Source organism: Dasypus novemcinctus, chromosome 14, assembly GCF_030445035.2.
Source record: "Dasypus novemcinctus isolate mDasNov1 chromosome 14, mDasNov1.1.hap2, whole genome shotgun sequence".
Lineage (NCBI taxonomy): Eukaryota > Metazoa > Chordata > Mammalia > Cingulata > Dasypodidae > Dasypus > Dasypus novemcinctus.
Genome location: NC_080686.1, coordinates 63,119,728 through 63,137,957, shown reverse-complemented (window position 1 = coordinate 63,137,957; position 18,230 = coordinate 63,119,728). Strand labels below are relative to the sequence as shown.

At 38.5% G+C, this 18,230-nt stretch overlaps 1 protein-coding gene across 37 annotated transcripts in view; it reads left to right on the top strand.

Annotated features, from left to right (window-relative positions):
* RNF19A (ring finger protein 19A, RBR E3 ubiquitin protein ligase) overlaps nucleotides 1-18,230 on the top strand; it is a 94,406-nt gene that overhangs the window by 45,649 nt on the left and 30,527 nt on the right. For 19 of the 37 annotated variants that reach the window (XM_058275802.1, XM_058275814.1, XM_023588386.2 and 16 more), the window contains one exon: nucleotides 2,992-3,170. The gene's annotated coding sequence lies outside the window, so the exon portion shown is untranslated. Of the gene's footprint in view, nucleotides 1-2,991; nucleotides 3,171-17,946; nucleotides 17,991-18,230 lie in introns of all 37 variants that reach the window. The other 18 variants (XM_058275803.1, XM_058275817.1, XM_058275804.1 and 15 more) reach the window with 2 other exon arrangements.

The window sequence follows — 18,230 nt, the reverse complement described above, 5'->3', positions numbered from 1 at the left end:
TGCACAAAGAAGACACAGAGAACAGACAACCAGGGTCGGGGGGCGGGGAGGGGAGAGAAATAAATAAATAAATCTTAAAAAAAATGTTACTACTAACTATAGCCCATATCTTACACTGGTGTGTTTTTCCCCCAGCCCACCTAATTATTAACACCCTAGTATTAAATATTTGTTGTCTTCCATGAGAAAATATTCTCATATTTGTCCTTTTAACGACAGTCCGTCATCCATTACTGAATTCACTGTGTTTTATAATCCCATGAGTTGTACAATCCATTCAAAGTATATACTTGATGGCTCTCGTTTTCATCAGTTGTGCTGTCATCACCGTATTCAATTCTAGAATGTCTTCATTACTCCGAAGGAAAAATCCCATGCCACCTTTTATTTTTAGGACAAAACCTTTAAACTTTTAGAAGGGGCTGAAAAGTGATAAAGAGGGCTGATTTACAGGCTACAGGTTACCATTATAGGTTATAAATGCCCAGGTTTTAATTGCGTGTTGATCCAAGTGAGGGAGAAAGCAGAAAGCAGCTAGAGTCCAGATCCAGAGGCAAGAGAGCATACAAGAGCAAGAGAGCTTGTTCAGGCCTTGCACCTGGTTTTTGAACTGTTAATTATCCCACCCTTTTGCTAATGGCAGGGGAGGAGTTACAGCTGTTTACTGTTTTGATTGCTTATTTCCCCCATCAGTCTCCCAGGAGGGCTCAATGATAAAATCCTTAGGGAATATCCGGGACCTCTCCTGGCTTCCAGAGGAAGTGTTTTTCTGAGTGGCAGAATCTGGGGGAGAGTCTTCCAGCAGCCATCTTGGGGTTGCTGCTGTCCACGTGGTCTTCTTGCCAGGTTCGATATCTGTCTATTAATTCCCTATCTTACTACCCTGCTTCATTTATTTATTTATTTTTTTTTAAAAGATTTATTTATTTATTTAATTTCCCCCCCTCCCCTGGTTGTCTGTTCTTGGTGTCTGTTTGCTGTGTCTTGTTTCTTTGTACGCTTCTGTTGTCGTCAGCGGCACGGGAAGTGTGGGCGGCGCCATTCCTGGGCAGGCTGCACTTTCTTTTCACGCTGGGCGGCTTTCCTCACGGGCGCACTCCTTGCGCGTGGGGCTCCCCCACGCGGGGGACACCCTTGCGTGGCAGGGCACTCCTTGCGCGCATCAGCACTGCGCATGGCCAGCTCCACACGGGTCAAGGAGGCCCGGGGTTTGAACCGCGGACCTCCCATATGGTAGACGGACGCCCTAACCACTGGGCCAAAGTCCGTTTCCCCCCTGCTTCATTTAAACTCGCCTATTGTCCCTAGTTATTGAAATAATATTTTTTTGTGCAAAATATTACAATATTAGTGTTAACTATCATCCATAAGTTACATTAAATTTTTCCATGTATCACAAAATTCTTAGTACTTGGTAAAAGAGCAGTCTTATGTTTATACTATTAACCACAGTCTTCATCCATCACCGAGAGCAGTATTTTATACATTCCCTAGGTTATTCTCTAGTTTCCTTTCAATTGACATTTATGGACAGTGATTTTTGCCATAACCCTTTGAAGGGGAGACACAGTTTATTTAATTCCTACCAAATTAGAGGAGATTGGAAAATATTTGTGGTTTTTACAGATCCATTTTAAAAAGAGCATAAAACCAAGCCTCCAGAAGTTTACGTGATTTAACTTCTAGCTATCTTGCTATATTATCCACAATGTCCAGTTTACAGTAAGCATTTACTAAACATGGGAAGAAACAGGAAACTGTGAATCAACATGAAGACCAAAAGAGAAACCCAACAAATTAATAGACCCCACAGTGCCCCAGTTGGAATTAGCAGACAAGTAATTGTTTTTCAAGGACTTAAAGGGAAGCATGATCATAAGTACTGAACAAATGGCTTATCTCAGTGGGGAAATGGAAACTATAAAAAAGAATGGACCTTCTAGAGCTAAAGAGTACAATATCTAATTGAAATATTCACTGGGTGGGTTTAGCAGATTAGAGTAGGCAGAAATAAAGAGTTGGTGAACTTCAAGATAGATTAATAGAAATTTGCCAATCTTAAAAATCGAGAGAAGTGATCAAAGGGGAAAAAAAAGAACAGAGCTTCAGTGACCTATGGGACACTATTAAAGTATCTAACATATGTATATTTGGAGTCTAAGGATAGAAGAGTGAAAGTAGGGAAGAAAAAGTATTTGAGGAAGTAATTGCCAAAACACACTCAAATTTGATTAAAAAAAAAAAATCACATGTGGAATCTGAGCCTCCTCTTGACATAGAGGTGCAATGGACACAACCAATCCAAGGTCCACAGAGAAAAGGTGGCACTGGAGTGGGAAAAGTGGACATGGTGGCTGATGGGTATGGGGAATGGCAGGAAGAGATGAGATGTGGAGGCGCCTTTGGGACTTGGAGTTGCCCTGGATGGTGCTTCAGGGGCAATCGCCGGACATTGTAAATCCTCCCAGGGCCCACTGGATGGAATGGGGGAGAGTACGGGCCATGATGTGGACCATTGACCGTGAGGTGCAGAGATGCCCAGAGATGTACTTAACCAAATGCAATGGATGTGTCATGATGATGGGAGTGAATGTTGCTGGGGGTGGGGAGTGGTGGGGTGGGGGTGGTGGGGTTGAATGGGACCTCATATTTTTTTTTAATGTAATATTTTTACAAAATCAATTAAAAAAAAATCGATTTCAAATCTAAGAACCTTAGTGAACCTTAGGCAGGATAAATAAAAGAAACATCACATCTATTCACAAATTAATAAAACCGCTAAATGCCTCCAAAGTTAAAAAGATATATTATACATACGGATATTAAAATATCAATAAGGGATGACTTCTCATTAGTATAGATGGAGGCTAGAAGACAATAGAATAACCTATTTAATGTCATGAGAGAAAATAGCTGTCTCCCAGGAATTCTATATTCAGCAAAAATATCCATTAGAAATGTAGGTGAAATAAAGGCTTTTTTTTTTTACAGGTAAACACAAGCTGAAAGAATCATTGCTAGGACACCTGTACATCAAGAAATGCTAAAGGAAGTTCTTCAGACTTGAAGGTAAATGATACCAGATGGTACTTGGATCCACAAGAAGGAATGAATAGCATCAGAAATGGTACATATGTTCATGAATTCATTTCATCTCCTGAAAGGACTTTGTAAGTATATAAAGCAGTGGAAGAATTTACAGAAGAGTTGGTAGTTGTGACTAAATTAAAGATTTAAACCTCTACTTCAAAACATTACTGTATTTAAAGAAAGCAAATGATTTGTTTGGGGTTTGTTTTGTTTTGTTTTTGCTTTTTTGGAGGGGTTGGTAAGGGAGTAAACAGCTTATTAAGAGACAAGAAGGGGGACAGATATGGCTTAAGCGGTTGAGCTCCTGTTTCCCACATGGGAGGTCCCAGGGTCGATTCCTAGCTCCTCTTAAAAAAAAAACAAAACAAAACAAAGAAAAACCATGCACATGAAAAGCCAACTCAGGGGAGCCCATGTAGTTCAGTGGGTGAGTTCCAGCTTTCCACATACAAACAAGGTCCTGGATTTAATTCCCAGCCCAGTACCTAAAGAAAAGAGGTAAGTACATAGTTTGAAACATGGATTGTGGACATGCTAAAGGGTGTTGAGTTTTTAAAATCAAAGAGAAGCATTAATGCCCCAGTATATAAATGGACAAAAAACAGGTAAATCATAGAAGGAAAGAAAAGGACAGTAAATGTGAACAAATGTTCAAATTATTAATCAAAGAAATGGAAATTAGAGTACATTCTGTTTAGACTTCTGGGAAGATGGTGGATTAGAGAGACATGGGACTCTCTTCTCTCCAGAAAAATAGCTAGAGGATAGGCAGAAATGGCCTGGAAAAAAGCATTCTAGGGTATAGGACCCCAGGGGAAGGCTGGACAGCACCCAGAAGATGGGGGCTCAGGAAGATACCACATTGGAAAGACTATGAGTAGAAGCTGCAGCTGTATCCACCAGTAACCTCCCCCCACCTACCAGACAGTTTTGAATTCTATGGCCTTGTACCAGTGACTATGGACAGAAGGGGCTGTACTGATCCACTCCCTGGGAAATGGGAGAGAGGGATGCAACCTAAGGGTGATTCAGCTTTTGGCCAACAGACTTGGTCTCCTGCGTTCCACAGGTACTTCGGTGGGACTGTGCCATTGTTTGCCCTGTGGCCAGCAAGGACTAAAGAGATCCAACCCTCTCAGTCACCCTCCCTGCTGACCAGGACTGTTTGTTGAGGATGTAGAGCAGAATAGAATTATTTCCTTCCCAAGAAAAGGGAGGGGGCTGCCAGCAAAGGTTAGAGAAGAACCTCTGAGAAAGTTTGAATTGCAAGGTCTTGAATAGCCTCCAGATCAGGATACTCTTATCTCATCGATCTAGACGGTGTTGTAGCAAACATACCCCAAACAAGCTTTGAACTGACAGGGCTGCTGAAGAGTGCCATATGCTAGCGCACCAAGAATGTACGTGAGAGGAAACTAACAGTAAATAAGTAAGAGAGGCTTTTTTTGTCCTTTACAGCCTCCATCCCCAAGGCTCTTGGAAGTAGGTCTGTACCATATTCCTGGGTCCATGGCCCAGATTTGGGTAACTAATGGACAATCCTAAAGACTCAGAACAGGTTGAACCAAGGATCAAAAAACACATAACCTCCCACCACTAAATCCCTATGAAAGAGAGAAAAATTGAGCATCCGAGTAAATTCACCATTATAATCATATGCCTAGACAGAAGCAAAAATTTATGAGCCATACTAAGAAAATGGAAGAAATGGCTCAAGCAAAGGAATATGTGGAAGCCCCAGGTGAGACACAGGATTTGTGACTACAATTAGATCACACAAATTTCCAAAATCAAATAAATGAGCTGAAAGACAATATGGTTAAAGAAATAAATGAGCACAGAGAAGAATTTGAAAACCTGAATAGAAAAATAACATTGCTTATGGGAAGGAAAGACACAATAGGTGAGATAAAAACACATTAGAGGCCTACAACAGTAGACTGGAAATGATACCAAAGACAGAACAGTTGAAATTGGAAAGTAAAGAGCAGAGAGAAAAAAAGATTGAGTAGAGACTCAGGGAGTTGACTGATAACACAAAGCATGATAACATATGGGTCATGAGAGTTGAAGAAGAGAAGGGAAAAGGAACAGAAAGAGTGTTTCAGTGCATAATAGCTGAAGATGTCCTAACTCTCTTGAAAGAAATGAATTTACATGTCCAAGTACAGAATACAACAGAGTCAATCTGCATAGATCTAATCCAAGACACATACTACTCAGAATGTCAAAGATAAACAAAATTATGAAAACAGCAAGGGAAAAGAAAACCATTACATACAAGAAGTGCTCAGTAAAACATAGGGTGGATTTCTCATCAGAAACCTTGGAGGGGAAATGCCAGGGGTATGATATAATTAGGATACTAAAAAAATATTTTCCAGCCAAGAATTCTTTATCTGGCAAACTTGTCCTTCAGATATGAAGATGAGTTTAAAATAGTCACAAACAGAAGCTAAGAGAATTTGTAAAAAAGAATCCACCTTTGCAGGATGTATTAAAGGGAGGAGGAATTTACTGCCTGAAAGAAAAAGGAGTGAGAGGCTTGGAGGAGAGTGTATAAGGCAAGAATAGGGGAAAGAATAAAATGGTAGACTAAAATATGATATATAAAAGCAAAAATATGAAATGGTTTAAGTAAATAATGCATTAACAGTAATGTCATTGAATGTGAACGGATTAAACTTCCTCATCAAAAGAGATAGGCTAACAGATTGGATAGAAGGGAAAAAATCATGAGCCATCCTTACGCTGCTTACAAGAGACTCACCTTACATACAGGGATACAAATAGGCTGAAAGTGGAAGCTTGGAAAAAGATATTCCATGCAAACAGTAATCAAAGAAGAGCAGGGTTATCTGTACTATTAACCAGAGAAAACAGACTTTAAATGCAAAAGTTTATAAGAGATACAGAATACCACTTTATATTAATAAAAGGGACAATCTATTAGGAAGAAATAACAGTCACAAATGTCTGTGTACATAACTAGGGGGCCCCAAAATACATGAAGCAAAACTTAAGGGAAAAATAGATATTGCTACAATAATAGTTGGAGATTTCAACACACCACTCACATCATTTAGATAGAACAACTAGACAGAAGATAATTTGAGCAATATGATAAAACGAGCTAGACCTAACATGCATATACAGAATGTTGCAAGTCAACAGGTTATACATTCTTCTCAAGTGCTCATGGATCTTTCTCCAGGATAGACCACATGTTGGTTCACAAGACAGATCTCAATAAATAAAAAACAATTGAAAATTATACAAAGCATCTTCTCAGATAATGAAACAAAACTGGAAATCAGTAATAGATAGGAAAGGGGAAATTTCACAAATGTGTGGAGGCTAAACGCACTACTAAACAGTTAGTGGGTCAAAGAACTAATCATAAATGGGATACAGCAGAGGCAGTGCTGAGAGGGAAATTTCTAGCCCTAAACACCTATATTAAAAAAGAAGAGTGGGCTAAAATCAAATATCTGACCAAACAACTGGAGAAACTAGAAAAAAACAAGCAAACCATTCCCAAAGGAAGCAGAAAGAAAGATTAGAGAAGAAATAAAATTGAGAACAAAAGAACAAAAAGAAAATCAACAAACACAGAAGCTGGTTCTTTGAGAAGATAAATTGACAAACCTTTAGCTAGACAAACAGAAAAAAAAGAGAAGATACCAATATATAGAATCAGAAATTTAAGAGAGGGGGGGTACCTTATGACTTATCCCACAGAAATAAAAAGTATCATAAGTGAATATTATTAGAATCTGTTTGCCAATAGACTAGACAACCTGAATGAAATAGACTAATTCCTAGGAACACAACCTCCATTGACTCTACAAGAAATAAAAGAACTCTACAAACCAACCACATTTAAGAGATTGAATCAATCATCAAATATTTTCCATCAAAAAAAAAGTCCAGGACCAGGTGGCTTCACAATATGAATTCTCCCAAGCATTTTGAGAAGAATTAACACCAGCTCTGTTTAAACTCTTCCAAAAAATTGAAGAGGAGGGAGAATTAGCCAACACGTTATGAAGCCAACATTGCCCCATACCAAAGCCAGATAAAAACACTAGAAGAAAATTACAGACCAATCTCTCTAATGAACATAGATTCAAAAATTCGCAACAAAATACTTTGCAAATCAAATCTAACAGCATACCAAAAAACTTAAACATCATGAGCAAGTGGGATTTATTCCTGGTATGCAAGGGTAGTTCAAAATAAGAAAATTAATGTACTACAGCACATTAACAAATTGAAAGAAAAAAAACACATGACCATCTCAATGCAGAAAAAGCATTTGACAAAATCAAGCATCCTTTCTTGATAAAAACACTTCGAAAGGTAGGAATAGAAGGGAAATTCCTCAATATGCTAAAAGACATGAAAAACTCAGAGCCAACATTGTTCTCAGTGGGGAAAGGTTGAACAAGACAAGGGTGCCCATTGTCACCACCTTTGCTCAATATTGTGCAAGAAGTTCTAGCTACAGCAATTAGACAAAATAAAAGGCATACAAATAGGAAAAGAGGAAGTAAAACTCTCACTATTCACAGATGACATGATCCTATACTTAGAAAATTCTGAAATGTCTACCATAAAATTACTTGATCTTATAAACGAATTCAACAAAGTGGTAGGATACAAGATCAACACGCAAAAATAAGTAATGTTTCTGTACACTAGAACAATCTGAGGAGGAAATGGGGAAAAAATTCCATTTACAACAGCAACAAAAAGACTCAGATACCTAGGAATCCAGTTTAACCAAAGATGTACAGGACCTATATTCAGAAATCTACAAAACAGTACTAAAAGAAATCAAGACCTTTACAAATGGAAAGGCATTCCGTGTTCATGGATTGGAAGAATCAATATCGTGAAGATGTCATTCCGGTCCAAACTGATTTATAGATTCAGTGCAATACCAATCAAAACTCCCAGCAACCTACTTTGCATAAATAGAAAAGTCAATTACCAGATTAATTTGGAAGGGAAAGTGTATCCAAATTGGCAAAAGCGTTGTAACAAAGAATGATGTGGGAAGACCTTCACTGCCAGATCTTGAAACAATACAAAGGTACAGCAGTCAAAACAGCATGGTATTGGCCTAAAGTTAGACACATTGATCAGTGGAATAGAATTGAGAATCCATAAATAAACTTTCTTCTATATGCCAATTGGTTTTGGACAAACCTACCAAAGCTGTGTTAATGGGACAAAACAGTCTCTTCATAGATTGTCCTGGAAGAACCTGGATACTTATAACCAAAGGAATGAAAGAGCATTCCTGTCTTATTCCCTATACAAGAATCAACTCCAAATGTATCAAAGGCCTAAATATAAAAGCCAGGATGATAAACCTACTAGAAAAAAATTTAGGGACACATTCAAGATCTTATGGTAGGTGGTGAATTCTTGGGTCTTTAACCCAAAGCAAGAACAATATGTTAAAAGACAAATGGGACCTCCTCAACATTAAACACCTTCGCACCTCAAAGGACTTTATCAAAAGTGTGAAAAGGCACCCAACTTAATGGGAGAAAATATTTGGAAATCACATATCCAATAAGGATTTAATATCCATGATATCTAAAGAGATGCTACAATTCAACAATAAAAAGACAAATGGCTCAGTTAAAAAAGGGCAAAAGACTTAAATATTTGTCCAGATACAAATGGCGAAAAAACAAAAAAATAGGTTCACCACTAGCAATTAAGAAAATGCAAATAAAAGCTACAATGAGATAAAATTTCATACCTATTAGAATGGCCACTATTAAAAATAGAGGAAACTGTTAAGTGTTGGTGAGGATCCTGTGGAGTGATAGGAAGGAATGCTTATTCACTGTTGGTGGGAATATAGAATGGGACAGCCACTGTGAAGGACTGGCAGTTCAGAAATAACTTGAACATAGATTTGCCCCATGATCTGCTGGCATTACTACTAGGTATATACCCTAAGAACTGAGAGCAGTGACACGAACAGACATCTGCACACTAATGTTCATAAAGATGTTATTCACAGTTGCCAAAAGATGGAAACAGCCCACCTGTCCATCAGTAGATGAATGGATAAACTGTGGTGTATACAAATGGAATGTTACACAGCTCTAAGAGGAAATGAAATTATGATGCATATGACAGCATGGATGAACCTGGACATGTTGAGTAAAGCAGTCCTGACACAAAAGAGCAAATAATGCATGATTGTGCTATTAATAAAATATAATTATCTAAACTTATGGAGTTAATAACTAAAATATAGGTCACCGGAAAATAGAATGATGTTAGAGAATGGAAAGCTGAGGGTTAATCTGTATAGTTGGTGAAAAGGTTTTTAATCTTTTGAAATGAATAGAAAAGGTGAAAGTACAACATAGTGTTTGTAACTAGCAATGCTATTATAAGAGTGTGACAGTGGTCATGTATGTTACTAGAAGGAAAGCTAAAAAATGTATCATGGGACTGTATAGCATAGTAAAACCTCATGTGAAATTTGGGTAATTTGCCTATGTAAGACTTTTTCTTTGAAACTGAAGAAATGTATGTTAATATTTACAAGATTTTAATATCAGGCCAAAACCAGCTATGCTAAGTGAGAGAAATCAAACACAAAGTACTATATATTGTATGATTCCAATTATATGAAATGTAAATATAAATCAGTTTATAAAGATGGAATTAGATTAGTGATTATTGTAGGCCTAGGTATATTAGGAATATTAGGAACTGAGAGGTGACTGCTAAGGGGTGTAGAGTTTTTCTTTTTTGGAATAATGATATTGTTCTAGAATTGTTTGTGGTGATGAATGCACAACATTATGATTATACTAAAAACCATTGATTGTATACCTTGGATAGATTTTATGGTATGTGAAGATATCTCAATAAACTCTTTTTTAAAAAAAGTATATACTCTATGTTTTGCCATTCAAAACACCTTTAGCCTATCATTTATCATGTTGTCTCAGACTTGCACTATTATTTTGTAAAAATTTACTCAGCTGTTTTTTTCAAAATATAGGGACAGAGACAAAAATTTAATTTTATTTCTGAAGATCTGTGATTATTGGTTTTATAATATCGGTTTCTTCTCTAGACCAGAACATTGGTGATTAGGCACCATGTCTATCTTTTTAATTTTTTTAAATTTTTAAAAAATTTATTGAAGTATATCACTCGCACATAAACGATAAGTTTATAGTAGTAGTTGTGAACTTTGAAAACATACATAGCATCATATAGGACTCTCATAACTCAACTTACCACCAATATCTTGCATTGTTGTTAAACATTTTAAACTAATGATTAAAGAGCACTGTCAAAACATTTCTATTAAGTATTTTCCCCCAACCCCCACCCTATTATTATCTTTATATCATTTATACATAAACAGTAAGTATATAGTAAAATTTGTGGACTTATGAAACAAACATGCATAACATACAGGGATTCCATATATCAACCCTTCACCAACACCTTGCATTGTCATGAGATATTTGTTACAGATTATGAAGGAATATTGTCAAAAATCTTAATACTAATCATAGTCCTTACCTTACTACATTTGGTGTATTTTCCCCCAACCTACCTTGTTATTTTTTAAATATATTTTTTATGATAGAAGTTGTAAACTTATAAAACAATCATGCACATGTGCAGAGTTCCAAAACAACATCCATCTGTCAACACACCGCACTGTGGTGGAACATTTGTTACAGATAAAATAATAACATCTGATTGTTACCATATCCATAGTGTACATCTGGTACACATTCTCCATACTGCCCCATTATCAACACAGTACATCTTTGTCATAGATGCAAGTGTATTACATTATTACTGCTAACCGCAGTCCATAGATCACAGTAATGATGTATATTGCTCTAGCTCACAAGGACACTCTTGCATCTGTACCATCAATCACAATTCTCAACCACCTCTTAGTTTACTGTGCTGTTCAGTTCCTAGATTATTCTCTAGCATTGTCAGTTGGCATTTATGTCCCTAGATTACCATTTCAGTCACATTGCCATTTATAAACTAGTTGTTGCTCACTATTTGTTACCATCCACTCTATACATTTCCACACTTTTACATTAAAGCTAATTAAAACATCTACATACATTAAGCATCAGTAGTCCATCTCAGTCCTCCTCTTATCTCCTTTAAGAATCCACCACCTACCACTGAGGCTTGAAGATATTTTCCTACAAATTTTTCTAGAAGCTTTATGGTATATTATGCTTTTATATTTAGGTTTTTGATCCATTTAGAGTTAATTTTTGGGTAAAGTGTGAGATAGGGGTCCTCTTTCCTTCCTTTGACCTGGATATCCAGTTCTTTTAACACTATTTGTTGAATGGACTGTTCTGCCTGAGCTGTTTGGGTTTGACAGGCTAGTCAAAAATCACTTGACCATACATGTGAGGGTCTGTTTTTGGAACATCAGTTTGGTCCCATTGGTCTATGTGTCTGACTTTATGCCAGTACCATGCTGTTTTTACCACTATAGTTAGGTAACATAATTAAAGTCTGGAGATGAGAGTTCACATTTCCTTTTTAAGATGTTTCTGGCTATTCAGGACCCCTTACTCTTTCAAATAAATTTGATAATCATGTTTTCAGTTTTTTAAAAAATGCGGGTGGAAATAACAAGATTGTATTGAATCTTTGTATCAGTTTGAGGAGAATTGATGTCTTTATGATATTTAGTCTTCCAATTCATGAGCATGAAATGTTCTTCCATTTATTTAGGACTTTTAAAATTTCTTTTAACATTGAGTTGCAGTTTTCTTAATAGAAGTGCTTTACATCGTTGGTTAAGTTTATTCCTATTTGAGTTTTATCTGTCATAGTTTATTTTCCCCACTCTTTTGACACTTTTGATACTTTTATTGATATAATCTTCATTTGTAGAAGCTCTTCCAGCCTTTCTCTCCTGTCTTTTCTTTTCAGGCTCTACCATACCCTTTAACATTTCCTGATAATCTTATCTCTTGGTTAGAAATTCTCTCAGTTTCTGCTTATCTGTGAATATTTCAATCTCACCCTCATTTTTGAAAGACAGTCTTGCTGGATATAAGATTCTTGGCTGGAAGTTTTTCTCAAGTAGTATCTTAAATATATCAGACCACTGTCGTCTTGTCTCCATTGTTTCTGGTGAGAAATCAGCACTTAATCTTACTGGATATCCTTTATATGTTATGCATTGCTTTTCTCTTGCTGTTCTCAGAATTCTTTGTGTCTTTGGCATTTGACATTCTGAATAATATGTGTCTTGGAGTTGGACTGTTCAGATTTATTTGAGTGAAGGTACATTTTGCTTCTTGGACATGGACATCTATGTCCTTCAAAAGGGTTGGGAAATTCTCTACCATTATTTCTTCAAATATTCCTTCTGCCTCTCTTTCCTTCTCTTCTCCTGGAACACCCATGACATGTATGTTTGCATGTCTTTTGCTGTCTTTAAGTTCCCTGAGACCTTGTTCAATTTTTTCCATTCTTCATCTATTCTTTTGTATGTTCTCTCATAGGCCATTTCTTCAAACTCACCAATCCTTTCTTCTGCCTCCTCAAACCTGCTACTCTATGATTCCAATGTTTTTTAAATTTCATTTATTTTCCCTTTCAAATCCCATAAGATCTGCTATTTTTGTATGTACGCTTTCACATTCTTTGTGCTCATCCAATGTCTTCTTAATATCCTTAATCTCGTTAGCCATCTCATTAAATTTGTTAAGATTTGTTTGAACATCTGTGATTAGTTTTCTCTACTCCTTTATGTTATCTGGAGACTTTTCTGTTTTAACTGGGCCATATCTTTCTGTTTCTTGGTGTGGATTGTAATTTTTTGTTGGTGTCTTTGCATCTTGCTTACCAGAGTATTCTGGGTGCAGTTTTTCTCTTTAGTGTAGGACTTCCTGCCCTTTCTCCCTTGCTGGTTGTGCAGTAGGAGCTAATGTTGTAGTTCGTGCTATAAGCTGTGGATGCTCAAGCTGCCCTCTTTGCCCTAGGGACTGAGGAAGCTTCTCCCCACTTTCTCCTTTGTCAGGGGTAGGGACAGAGTCACAGCTGGGTGGAATAATACAAGCCATGTAGGCATAGACTGTAGTTCCCCAGAGAGACTGATGAGGCTTTGCAGCCCTTTTGCCCTGCCTGGGGCAGAAATCTATGCAGTGCAGGTCCAAGATGACCACAGTTGCCCCAGTAGACTTATGATTCTTCAGTCTGTGCCAGCCAAATATACTTGCAGTTACCTGGATAGGCCGGCACAGGGCCTGCAAGCCTTTTCCCTCCCAGAGGTGCGGCTGAAGCCTCGGCTAGGCTGCAAGCCAGTCTGGGTGAATGAAACTGGTTCCTACCGTCACTGTGATTTTTGGTCCTGGCTTCCTCTCAGGCTGGTTGGGTGAATGAAACTGGTTCCTACCGTCACTGTGATTTTTGGTCCTGGCTTCCTCTCAGGCTGGTGGTGGAGTCAAAATGGCAGCTACTAGCTTCTTTCCAACTTGGACAGATTCATACCCTAGCTGTTCCTAGGGTTAGTTCTTAGCTGGCCAAGTCTCCTAACTAATCAGTAGCCAAAATTCATGGCCCACTGTCTCCTCTCTAGGAGTGCCTTAACTCTGCCGCCATCTTGCTGGTTGTCCTGTGTCTGTCTTTTTAATGGTGATAACCTCAGTGTTTAGCACAGGTTTCAACTCTTAAATTGGGCCCAGGTACCCTCATTTGAGATATTACCAATGTTTTTCAGCTTCGTGCTTACAGACACTTGCTTGGGTACTTTCTACAGAGAGACAGGCATTAAATTATATGGTCTCTTTTATCCCCATACAGTAGGTTGTCACTCTACCCCTTCTAAGCTGACAATCGGTATTAAGTTGTTATTGTGTTGTTTTTTTTTTTAAAGATTTATTTATTTATTTAATTTCCCCCCTCCCCTGGTTGTCTGTTCTTGGTGTCTATTTGCTGCGTCTTGTTTCTTTGTCCGCTTCTGTTGTCATCAGCGGCACGGGAAGTGTGGGCGGCACCATTCCTGGGCAGGCTGCACTTTCTTTTCACGCTGGGCGGCTCTCCTCACGGGCGTACTCCTTGCGCGTGGGGCTCCCGCACGCGGGGGACACACTTGCGTGGCACGGCACTCCTTGCGCGCATCAGCACTGCGCATGGCCAGCTCCACACGGGTCAAGGAGGCCCGGGGTTTGAACCGCGGACCTCCCATATGGTAGACGGACGCCCTAACCACTGGGCCAAAGTCCGTTTCCCTTTTTTTTTTTTTTAAGATCTATTATTTATTTCTCTCCCATTCCCCCCACCCCCAGTTGTCCACTCGCTGTGTCCATTCGCTGCATGTTCTTCTGTGACTGCTTCCATCCTTATCAGTGGCACTGGGAATCTGTGTTTCTTTTTGTTGCGTCATCTTGCTATGTCAGCCCTCCGTGTGTGTGGCGCCATTCTTGGGCAGGCTGCACTTTCTTTCGCTCTGGGCGACTCTCCTTACAGTGTGTACTCCTTGCGCGTGGGGCTCCCCTGCAGAGGGGACACCCCTGCATGGCACGGCATTCCTTGCGCACATCAGTACTGCACGTGGGCCAGCTCCACACGGGTCAAGGAGGCCCGGGGTTTGAACCGCGGACCTCCCATGTGGTAGGCGGACGCCCTATCCATTGGGCCAAGTCCGCTTCCCTGTTACTCTTTCTTAAATGGAACTTTTACTTTCAGTACCTAGAAGAAATGAAAATCTAAAAACAACCAGTATCTTTGTATAATGACCACACTATAGGATTTTTGTTTTAAGTGAAGGAGTGTTTAGCAGTCTCTGTAGTAATACTTAATCAGAGTATGCGACCAAATTACCATGTAGCTTTTTCAAAATGTGCATAGAATAGATGGAACCATAGAGCTTTTTTAGGGCATTAGGATCGTTCTGCGTTATCTTGCAATAATGGATACAGGCTGTTTTATTTATTTATTTATTTTTATTGTTTTAAAGATTTATTTATTTGTTTGTTTGTTTCTCTCCCCTTCCCCCCTTACCCCAGTTGTCTGTTCTCTGTGTCTATTTGCTGCGTGTTTTTCTTTGTCCGCTTCTGTTGTTGTCACCGGCACAGGAATCTGTGTTTCTTTTTGTTGCATCATCTTGTTATGTCAGCTCTTCGTGTGTGCGGTGCCGTTCCTGGGCAGGCTGCACTTTCTTTTGCCCTGGGTGGCTCTCCTTATGGGACACACTCCTTGTGCGTGGGGCTCCCCTACGAGGGGGACACCTCTGTGTGGCATGGCACTCCTTGCGCACATCAGCACTGCGCGTGGGCCAGCTCCACACGGGTCAAGGAGGCCCGGGATTTGAACCGTGGACCTCCCATGTGGTAGACGGACGCCCTAACCACTGGGCCAAGTCCACTTCCCATGCTACAACTTTAAAGTGTATGGAAGGTAGAAGGTGAATGAATACTACAGTTCTACTCCATGAAGTAACCATTGTTAATGTTTTTTTGCGTATTCCAGAAATTATGTATGTGTATGCTAAGTCTGTGTGGGTGTGATTTTTCCACATTGGGCTCATACTATAATACTGTTTAACTTTGTATTCACTTTGCATCCCTATTTTAGGGATCTTTCTGTTATCATAACTCATACATCATGGTTCATTCATATGTTTTTGTTTGTTTTTTTTTAATCAGTCCTCTTTAAATTTTCCAGATTTTGGTATGCTTTTTATCATTATTTTTATTTTTTCATTTGCTTCTATCAGCGGTGTTTCAGTGAATGTCCTTTCACAATATGTCTTTCCATATTTGTGACTATATTTTCTGGAAGATAACTTCTTAGGTGTAGGATTGCTGGGTTAAAGATTATTTCCACTTTGAAGTTTGAAAGATAAAGGCAAGTTGCTTCCCAGAAAGTTATACTGATTTGTAATTCTTTCAACAGTATATGAGAATGCTTCTTTAACTATATACCTGCCACCATTCTGCAACTTTGGTCAATCTAATATGCACAAAAATGGTATCTAATATTTGAACTTTCTTTTAATGATTGTTATTGAACATTGTTTACTATTCTTAATTTTTGTAATATTTTCCTATAACTTTGTATCTTTGCCCTCTTTGCTATTAGAGTATACATATTTTTGTTATTAATTTGTAAAAGTTGTTTGTGTATTAAGGGAATTATTTGTTATACATGTTTTTCTAATTCATGATGTCTCTATAGTGTTTTTGGTTTTTTTTTTTTTACTACAGAGTGGATATTAAATTTTTAGTATTCAGTATTTGTTTATTTTCCTTGAGGCCTATTCATGTATTTACAATATTTTAGAAAGGTTTTCTAGGTAGAATAACCATATGTTCCAGTTTGACCCTTTTGCCCCAGTGTCTTAACAGCATCCCCATTCTCTCTTAATAAGATTCTCCCTGACTAAGTCCTCTGGCTATCAGTCTTTAGACATTGTATATTGAAAAGCTCCCCAAGTGATAATGATTGCCACTGGTTTGTTTTTTTTTTTTTTTTAAATGAGGTACCTGGCATTGAACCTGGGACCTTGTACATGCCAAGCAAGCACGCAAGCGCTGAGCTACATGTGATTTAATATTTTAAGTGATAAATTCTTAGGACATAGTCCAAGATAGAGTCTCACTATATTTCTGTCCTGTGATACATTAACCAACCATGGAGTATAGAAAGCATTTTGAGATACAGTAGAAAGTGAAAACATGTAAGAAAATATGGAAATAATTTTAGTTAGCCTACCTTTACATCTTTTTTTTTTTAAAGATTTATTTTTTTATTTTGCTCCTCCCCTTCCCTGCCTCCCCCCACTCCCCCAGTTGTGTGCTCTTTGTGTCCGTTCGCTGTGTGTGTTCTTCTGTGTCCGCTTCTATTCTTGTCAGCAGCATGGAAATATGTGTCTCTTTTTGTTGTGTCATTCTGCTGCATCAGCTCTCCCTGTGTGCGGTGCCAGTCCTGGGCAGGCTGGACTTTCATTTGCACTGGGCGGCTCTCCTTATGGGACGCACTCTTGCGTGTGGGGCTCCCCTATGCAGGGGACATGCCTGCGTGGCACGGCACTCCTTGCGCACATCAGCACTGAGCGTGGGCCAGCTCCACACAGGTCAAGGAGGTCCTGGGTTTGAACCACGGACCTCCCATGTGGTAGGCTGACAGTCTGTCCCTTGAGCCAAGTCTGATTCCCTACCTTTACATCTTTATCTTCCGTAGAATTAAAGGAGACTGCTGTAAAAATAATGGTAAAATGAAAACTGAAGGCCATGAATAAAGCTTGCCTGAGTGAAATGTATTTTAGATTTTCTTTTTCTTGGGAAACCAGTATGACTTTTCAAGGATCTGTGTAGGTATCAGCTCAGGAAGCATTTTTTTTACCTTTTAATTATGGTAATCAGAAAAGTGTATGTATATGAGTCATGAGGTCAGTGATTTATTGCAAAGTGAATATACCTTTGTAACTACTGCACAAGTTCCCATATATGCCCCCCCAAAAGGTAGCCACAATCCTGACTTTAGCTCTGCCTATTTTGAACTTTATAGAAATGGGATCATATAGTACACGTTCTTTTGTGTGAAATTTGTCCTTGTTTTATGTGTAGCAGTACAGTATTCATTTTCATTGTTTTATAGTATACTAGACTATGAATATACTACAGTTTATCTTTTCTACTATTGATAGAAATATGCATTATTTCCAACATTTTGGCTATTGTAACTAATGCTGCTATGAGCATTTTTATATATGTTCTATTTTTTTAAGACTTATTTATTCATTTCTCACCACCCCCTCATTGTTTGCACTTGCGATATCTTTCTTCCTTGTTTCTTTAGGAGGCACTGAGAACTGAACCCAGGACCTCTGATATGGGAGGGAGGTACCTAATTGCATGAGCCACTTCCGTTTCCTGCTTTTGTTGTGTTTCTCATTTTATTTTTCTTCTGTGTCTCTTGTTGCGCTGTATATTTTTCTTCCTTCTATCTGGTTGCATCATTGTCTTTTGGGTGTGTCACTTTGCCACACAGGGACCTGCGCCTCTATGCAGGCCTAGGACACCTTTTTTCTTTTTTTTTATCAGGAGGTCCCAGGATTAAACCTGGGTCCATATGGTAGGTGG